Here is an 8,670-nt window from a genome sequence, read left to right as displayed (position 1 = left end):
CCCAAAAAATTAAAATCCAATTACAACCGTCCAATTTAATAAAACAACTTCTACTAATTATTAATTCTTTTTCAGACTTTTCCATATTAAATTAAATGCAATTTTCGGCCAAAAATAAATAAAATTATGCAATGCTAAAAATATTTCCTTTTTTTCGGGCCAAGAAAATTAAATTTGGAAGCCCGTAGACAAAATTTTACTCTACAAATGCCAAGCCCAAGCCCAATACAAAATCTACAAAAAAAAAATGAAATAAAATATTCTGATTTAATCAAAGGGGTGGGACCCGCGTGGGACCCACATGCCCTCTCTCCCTTTGTGGCAGCAGGTCACCCATTCCCAAATCCAAACAAATCCCAACCGTTGGCATTAAAATAATAATATATAAACGGTCCAGATTTGTTTTGGGCCCACCATTTGCACAAATTTGTGTTGTGCACAAGTCTTTTGCTTGTGCAGGCTAAATCCCACCGTTCTTGTTAGTATTTTCATGTTTTGATAGGAAGTATTTGTGTTCCGGCAATGCTATGTTGTGGTTGGTGCATCGATTCCTCTTAGTGCACTGTTGTGATGCTGCAAAATTTTGGGGTTCTATTTTGGTGCACTGGTTTTTGTTCTTTAGCTTCGGTGATGCTACAGAGTTTTAGGTTCGTTCAAGCAGTGCGTCCAAATAGATTGCCGAAGCCTTTGAGCTGTGTAATCAATTTTCATAACTGGATTATGGTGCTAATTTTGGGTGAACTTAAATTATTTTAAATTAATGTTACATTCCTTAGAATATTGACTATTATTTTCTTAATAATGCTTTATTCATATATCCATTGATGGTGGCATTTACTATGCACACTGCACAAATTTTTGCACCATACACAAATTTAAGGAAATTATTTTTAACCATTGGATGAAAGATGAACATTGATCTTTATTATAGTCTTCCTGCACTGTATTTTTTTCACTTAATTTGTCTTCAACCTCCTTCACCCACCCTATTCTTCCACCACCCTCCTTCATGTCCCCATTCACTCGCTACAACAGTGAAATCAAACACTTAAAATTTAATTGTTTTACCGGTAAGCACCAAAAAAACACATAAGTGAGTTTAATTATTAAAAGAAAACTGAGGCATTACAAGTTCATATTTGTTGGATCTCGAATTACAGTAGCTAATCCATCCGTCGCCGTAACGGATTTCCTTCACCGTTGTTGTCACTGTGCTTTTCATCGCTTCTTCTTTCATGTTGTTGTCTTTTATTTTAAGGGACTTAGGATGGTGCTCATGGAGATGTTGAAGACAATATTCTAGAAAAATGAGTACTATATCTTGTTCTCTTTCACAAGATCCCTATGTTGATCTACTACTTTTTGTGTTTGGAAAACCTTCGCCGGAGAGCCACCGTCCACCGCCGTTGTTATGGACTCCGGTCATCATCTCCGTTTCATTTTCATAAAAGGGTATAGTTATTGTTGTTATACCAATTCCACGGCTTGCACCAGTAGTCCGAAAAACCTGGGGGAAAAACGGAACATTAAGATATATTATTTCATTTCATAGCAATAGCATAAGAAATTCAAAAGTGACAGAACCTACCTTATCTTCAATTAGTTGATGTTTTGGTTTCTTCTTTGACATCAAAGTGAAATCACCTGATAAATAAAAAACAACAATAAGCATGGAAAAAAATTATTAAAATAAATTAAAGAGATTAAAAAAGTGAGTGAAAAATACCATAGGCGGTGGCGAATTTGAATAAGAAGAGTAAGGAGAGGAAGATAGAGAGGAACAGAACCAACATTGCTTGCTGCTGCTCTGGAGAAAGTTAGTGAGATCTGATATTGACAGACTATAATAAAAATATGCTCTTTAGTTGATCTAATGGTCAAGAACAAATTGACCTTTATGGTACACAAAGTTGTTTATGGTGCACAAATTTGTGCAGTGTGTATATTAAATGCCACCTCCATTGATAGGTAGCTAAGGGGGCCCAGTTTAGAATGCACAAATTTATCTTTTTGTGCACAAAACACAACTTGTGCATATAAGCCTGACAGCTATTGTGAGCCATTGATATATTATTATTATATTCCAACGGTTCAGATCTGGAGAGAGAAAGGCATGGGTGACCTGCTGATGTTGTTGCTGCTACAGTACACGCGGGTCCCACTTGTTGAATAAATCGGAATATTTTAATGTTTTTTTTTGCAAATGTTGTATTGGGCTTATATAACAAAATAAGGCCCATAAGAAAATGTTGTATTGGGCTTAATGGTAGAAGGAAATTATTAAATTTTCCTTAAATCATAATATAAATTAAATATACAATAAATCATATTTATAAATTAAATATACAATAAATTGTATTTATAAATTAAATATACATTATTATACCAAAAAAAAAATTAAATATACATTAAATCAAAATTATTCACCCTAATATATTACGTATGTTAGTTTCCCGAATAAATTTAATATATATAATTGCGTATATATTAAATATACATTAAATCTTATATTAAATGTTACATTAATATATATAATTGCGTATTTATATATATTTAATATACATTAAATCTTATATTAAATGTATTAGGCTTAGTGCTATGATGTTGTTTCCCGAATATATATATATTACGTATTTTGCCGTAAAAATAATAGATTACGTATGTTAGTTTTTTGTTGCTATTCTTTTAACACTTATTTGTTTTATCATTTTTAATCCTATATATTAATAGATTATTTTTTACTTTGTCTATAAAATAAAATTTTATATTTTATTCATTCATAAAGTATACAAACCGAACGAAGTAAAAAAACAAAATTTTAACCAAAATTATATTGATTGTTATGATAAATTTAAATGACTAAATATCTTAAATATTTATGACCTCTAAAAAAAATATTATGAATAAAAAATGTCATTTTATGTCAGTTTACATTTATGACTTTCTTTATAAGATTATTTCTATTAGGGTAAGAGTTGTGGGTTTGACTAGTCGTTGTGAACTCTTGATAGATCAATTAACAATCTTTCAGGTAGTTTAGATCGAAGATTCTTGTTGTTAGGGTGATAGTTGTAAGCTTGATTAGTCGATGAACAATTTGATTATTCATTGAACATTCATCAAAGTAATTTCCGTATAAGTTTCTTTCAATTAGGGTAAGAGTTGTGAGTTTGATCAATCGTTCAGACATCGATGAAGTAGTTTAGGAAAAATTGAATTGTCGTTACTGTGAGAGTTACGAGCTTGATTAGTTGGTAAATATTTTGATTAGTCATTGAACGGTTATTCAAGTACTTTCACTGCAAGATTCTTTTAGTTAGGGTAAGAGTTTTGAGTTTGACCAATCGTTCTAAAATCTTTGTAGTAGTTTAGGTCTAAGAAAATTGTCATTAGGGTGAGAGTTACAAGCTTGATTAGTCGGTAAAGAGTTTGATTAGTCATTGAACGTTGATCCAAGTACCTTCACTCGAAGATTCTTTCAGTTAGGGTAAGAGTTATGAGTTTAATCAATCGTTTTGAAGTCTTTGTAATAGTTTAGGTCTAAGAAACTAGTCATTAGGGTGAGAGTTGTAAGGTTGATTAGTCGATAAATAGTTGGATTAGTCATTGAACGTGCATATAAGTACTTTCACTACAAAATTCTTTCAGTTAGGGTAAGAGTTATGAGTTTGATGAATCATTTTGAAGTCTTTGTAGTAGTTTAGGTCTAAGAAACTTGTCATTATGGTTAGAGTTGTGAGCTTGGTTAGTCGGTAAATAGTTTGATTAGTCATTGAACGTTCATCCAAGTATTTTGACTCTAAGATTCTTTCAGTTAGGGTAAGAATTTTGAGTTTGATTAGTCGTTAAGAAGTCTTTGTAGTAGTTTAGGTCAAAGAATCTTGTCATTAGGGTTAGAGTTGTAAGCCTGATTAGTCGATAAATAGTTTGATTAGTCATTGAACGTTCATCCAGGTACTTTGACTCCAAGATTCTTTCAGTTAAGGTAAGAATTTTGAGTTTGATCAATCGTTAAGAGTTTGGTTAGTCACTGAACGTTCAATGAAGTACTTTGACTCCAAGATTCTTTCAGTTAGGGTAAGAGTTGTGAGTTCGATCACTCGTTTTGAAATCTTGGAAGTAGTTTAGGTTGAAGAATCTTATCATTATGGTTAGAGTTGTCATTAGGGTCATAGTTGTAAGCTTGGTTAGCGGATAACAAGAGTTTGATTAGTCATTGAACATTCATCCAAATACTTTGACTCCAAGATTCTTTCAGTTAGGGTAAGAGTTGCGAGTTTGATCACTCGTTCTGACGTATTGAAAGTAGTTTGGGTCGAAAGATCTTGTCATTAGGGTTAGAGTTTTAAGCTTGATTAGTCGGTTGAAAATTTTATTATTCATTGGACATTCATCAAAGTACTTTGATTAGTCATTGAACATTCATCCAAGTACTTTGACTACAAGATTCTTTCAATTAGGGTAAGAGTTGTGAGTTTTATGAGTCGTCTTGATATCTTGGAAGTAGTTTAGGTCAAAGAATCTTGTCATTAGGGTGAGAGTTGTATGCTTGATTAGTCAGTGAATAATTGGATTAGTCATTGAACATTCATCCAAGTACTTTGACTACAAGATTCTTTCAGTTAGGGTAAGAGTTCTGAGTTTGATCACTCGTTCTGACGTATTGAAAGTAGTTTGGGTCAAAAGATCTTGTCATTAGGGTTAGAGTTTTAAGCTTGATTAGTCAATAAAGAGTTTGATTAGTCGTTGAACATTCATCTAAGTACCTTCACTGCAAGTTTCTTTCAATGGATTCCATGTTAACTATGCTTCTAATGGGATATTTTTTCAGATCAACTTACATGTTAACTATTCATCTAATGTCTTTCTATTAGGGTTAGGCTTTATTAGATCTTCCTTTCCAAATTCGTCATTTTTCTAATTCTATAATTTTATTTCTTCTACTATGGTTGAACTTTATTAGATCTTCCTTTTCAAAGAATCTTGTCATTAGGGTGAGAGTTGTCATTGGGGCAAGAGTTGTAAACTCATATGTAGAATTCATATTTTTGCAGAAAAATTCATAATATTATAAGAATCATTCCAAAATAAAAATTAGAATTTTTTAACAAAACATGAATTTAGTATGAATTTTTATATTTTTGACGGTTAAAAATTCATATTTAATTTATGTTTTGTTAAAAAATTCTAATTTTTTTTGGGATTTTTTTCCCAATATTCTTCACACATCTACACAATTTCATTAAAAAAAAAATACCAAAATTAACTTAAAAATGGGGACCAAAAGTAGTGATTGAAAATTTTATAGGGGCTAAGAGTTGAAGGAAAATTTTAGAGGGACTAAAACGAAATGTTGGTATATTTATAGGGCTAAAAACATATTTAACCCTATTATTTATTATGTGGAACGAACATATTAATAAAAAATACAATGATTTAAAAAAAATTAAAAAAATGATTTTTTTTCCGAATAAAGGTAAATTGAATACTAACTAAAAAAACTTAATTTCATTTTAGGTATTTTTTTTTTGGCAGAATTATCTCACTCAATTTCACTTTCCTTCTTCTGCCAAAATAATCAAATTTCACTTCCCTCCTTATTCTACCTCTCAATTTCACCACTTTCACACATGGCTCCAAAATTTCCCTCCATCTAATTTACCCAATGCGCTCAGTTTTCCCACATTTTATTTTGGCTCACTTTCCTGAATTTTTTGGGTTGCAAAACACTTCCCTCTATCTAGTTTACCCTAATTTTTCCCTTTTCATCCCTTTCGTTACCCAATTCCAGAAGACCGGAACAAGCTCCCACTGCCAACGCCTCGCCTCCCTCCCTCCCTCCCTACCTCCCTCCCTTCCCCTCTCTATCTCTCCCTCTCTATCTCTCCCTCTCTCTCTCTCTCTGCGATTGCAAAATACTACGAAGCTACAAGATGGTTCCCTTCATAAGATTTGGGGTTTTTAAGTTCAGATTTGAACATAAACACTGATATCTTCAAAAATATCAGTTCCCCCTCTACCTTTGATGTTATCTTTTCCTCATCCAGGTACGTCAATAATTTCTATTGCAAATCTGTAACTCTGACTATGTCATTCCTTATATTTTCTATTTTTCAAATATTAATTTTGTAATTTCTGACTGTGCTTTACACTTAGGGTTCGAAATAGACTCTAAGAACAGAGTAAAGTACGAAGATCCTGCATAAAAGTCTCTAACTGCAGAGTCATAAGAAGAGGTATTTGTATTTTTCCTTGTGATTTTAACCAATACAAATTTGCAGTGAATCTTTTGTTTATTAGTTCGGTTTATTTCATTTTCTGTGCATTTTTATGTTTATATTGGTTTTTATGTTTGTTAATTGGAAATTTGTTGAGTGAGAGGGAAGTGAGAGTTAAGTCAGAAGAAGCGGTGGATGCATATGACAGATCTTTCCTTGTTTGAAAGCAATGGTAGAGGATGAGCAGAAGTTGCTTAAAACTCGTGCCAAGGAAGAGAAAGAACAATGTGAAACAATTTGAGGGTGCTGAATCTCTTGTTGCGGTAATCTCGTAATGTTTTATTTTGTTATTAACTTTTAATACATGATTGTGTTCAATGTTAACAAGTAACTTTTGTTATTAGGTATGTTTGAATATGTTGTCTAGTTGGTTCTCTCATTCGATACTTATAGATAAAACTCAGGTTTTAATGTTTTTCATATTCTTGTTCTCATTGTGCTCCCTTGAATGAGCTTGTCTTTCTTTATTGCCACACTGAGTTAGTTTTCTGGCCCATGCCATCATTCATTCCTGGAATTATATATGGCATAGTTTTCAATCATCATATTTAAATGATATATGAAGTTTGTCTATTTTTCATTGTAATGAAGATGAATATTGATCAAAATACATAGAGGATGTATACCTATTGGGAAGATTATATTTCGTCTATATTTTATTTAAGAAATAAAATGTATGCTATTTACAAGTTGTTATTCTTTCCTGTTAAATATGATTAGGATTTTTGTTATTGCACCTTTGATTAGATTATAATTTGAATGTTTTTTTTTTGGATGTGCTGATCTCTTCTAGTGATGATATACTGATCCCCGTTAATTGTTCTCTTAAGTTTAAGTTCTTTTTAGGAGCTTTGTTGGTTTTTGTCGGTTTTATATTACTTGTTTTCAGTTTTTGAGGGCATCACATCAATCTTCTTTTGTAGGAAGTGTTGATTATCGCATAACCGAGGAAAGCTTGAAGGATCGATTAAGCATAGACATGCATCAAGCATGCCTGCAGATTGACAAAGACTGCAGGTGAGGAAAAAATTGTCTGATACTTTGCCTCTCATCAGTGAATAGTGAAGGTTCTTGGGTACAACGATGACAGATGGCATCTTACCTCTATAAATCTATTTTGTTCTTTTAAAATTTAAATCATAAGCATTTCAAGTGATCTCATTCAAAAATATGCTTCTGCAATGTTTTGAAACAAAACAAAATCCTTATCAATTGATCATGTCAGAACTTTTTATTATGGAATATGAGCTTTATAAGGGTAAGAATTTTGGGAGTCTACAGAACTTGTCATAATAATGTTGTAGTAAACATAGTCTCATAATAATGATGTATTCTCTTATTTTTGTTTTTGATGAGATGATTTTTTCTCTTATTATTTAGTGAAGGAGATAATGTTTATATCTAAATTGATGCTAGGCTCATGCTTTTAAAAATGTAAGATGCTATGTTTGTCTATATGTAAGATGCTGCTACAACATGAGTTATGATAATTTTTTTTTAATGAAAATTGATATTTTTTAATGAAGTTATGGCATTTCCATAACACATGGACATATAATACAGTCTCATAATACATGATAGGTTCCTTACTGTTCATGGTGACGCCGACACAATAATTCCCGTTGGAGATGCACTTGAGTTCGCCAAGATCCTACCTAAACACAAGTTACATATCGTAGAAGGAGCTGATCATGTATATACCGTAGAAGGAGCTGATCATGCATATATTGAGCATTTAGCTAAGTTAGCTTAAATTTTGGCAAATTTTATGAAGGAAACTTTTGCAAAGGGACAAGTTTAAGGCTAGTTAGGTACTCCTATCTATCTACTTTGGCCTGTGTATTAAGTTTTTGCCGTAGTATTGAAAATTAATACAAGAAGTTCCTAAAATAAAATGGTGATTGTTCATCTTGCTGTCTTGAGTCAACTAAAATTTGAAAGTGTTACTGGTGATAAACATGTTTCCTGCTGCTGTCTAATGAACCTGCCCATTATGCTAGATTGCTTGGTGGTACATTTCAGAACTCTGCTCAGGTGATTGAGAGTGCTTTCCACTTTATTCAATTCAACGGGAGCATCATGGTGTGCTGTGAAAGTAGTATTTACATCAAGCCGGCCATTATCTGCCTTTGATATACCAATTTTCTTTTCTTTTTACGAATTATCTAGCCAATGTATATTTAGTCTCCTAATGCATTTGATGTAATCATGAAAGCATTTGTGTTAGTTTATTGGATCGACCTACAACAGACTAATCGAACCCCTAACTTACAGTCATCACCGTTTTTCAGATGTATACATTTGAAAATAAAAATAAAAATAAAAATTTGTGTTGTGGATATATATTTCTGAAATCACGTGTAGTTTTTATAAAACGTGATGCAAATAAAGC

The 8,670-nt window shown here is 32.0% G+C and overlaps 2 long non-coding RNA genes across 2 annotated transcripts; one reads left to right on the top strand and one right to left on the bottom strand.

Moving 5' to 3' along the window:
- Positions 1-902: 902 nt before the first annotated feature.
- On the bottom strand, positions 903-1,957 carry LOC146939813 (uncharacterized). Its single transcript, XR_015033468.1, has 3 exons — positions 1,727-1,957; positions 1,589-1,644; positions 903-1,507 (listed from the first exon to the last, which is right to left on the bottom strand). It is a non-coding gene; the product is annotated as an uncharacterized LOC146939813 (long non-coding RNA).
- Positions 1,958-5,767: 3,810 nt separating this feature from the next.
- LOC146939812 (uncharacterized) lies at positions 5,768-8,632 on the top strand. Its single transcript, XR_015031769.1, has 5 exons — positions 5,768-6,047; positions 6,157-6,541; positions 7,202-7,295; positions 7,860-8,089; positions 8,279-8,632. It is a non-coding gene; the product is annotated as an uncharacterized LOC146939812 (long non-coding RNA).
- Positions 8,633-8,670: the final 38 nt, after the last annotated feature.

Source organism: Medicago sativa, chromosome 3 (genome assembly GCF_051527215.1).
Source record: "Medicago sativa cultivar Bolivia chromosome 3, Bolivia_mono, whole genome shotgun sequence".
Classification (NCBI taxonomy): Eukaryota; Viridiplantae; Streptophyta; class Magnoliopsida; order Fabales; family Fabaceae; genus Medicago; species Medicago sativa.
Note: the sequence above shows the minus strand (reverse complement) of the source record. Positions and strands in the feature narration are given on the sequence as shown.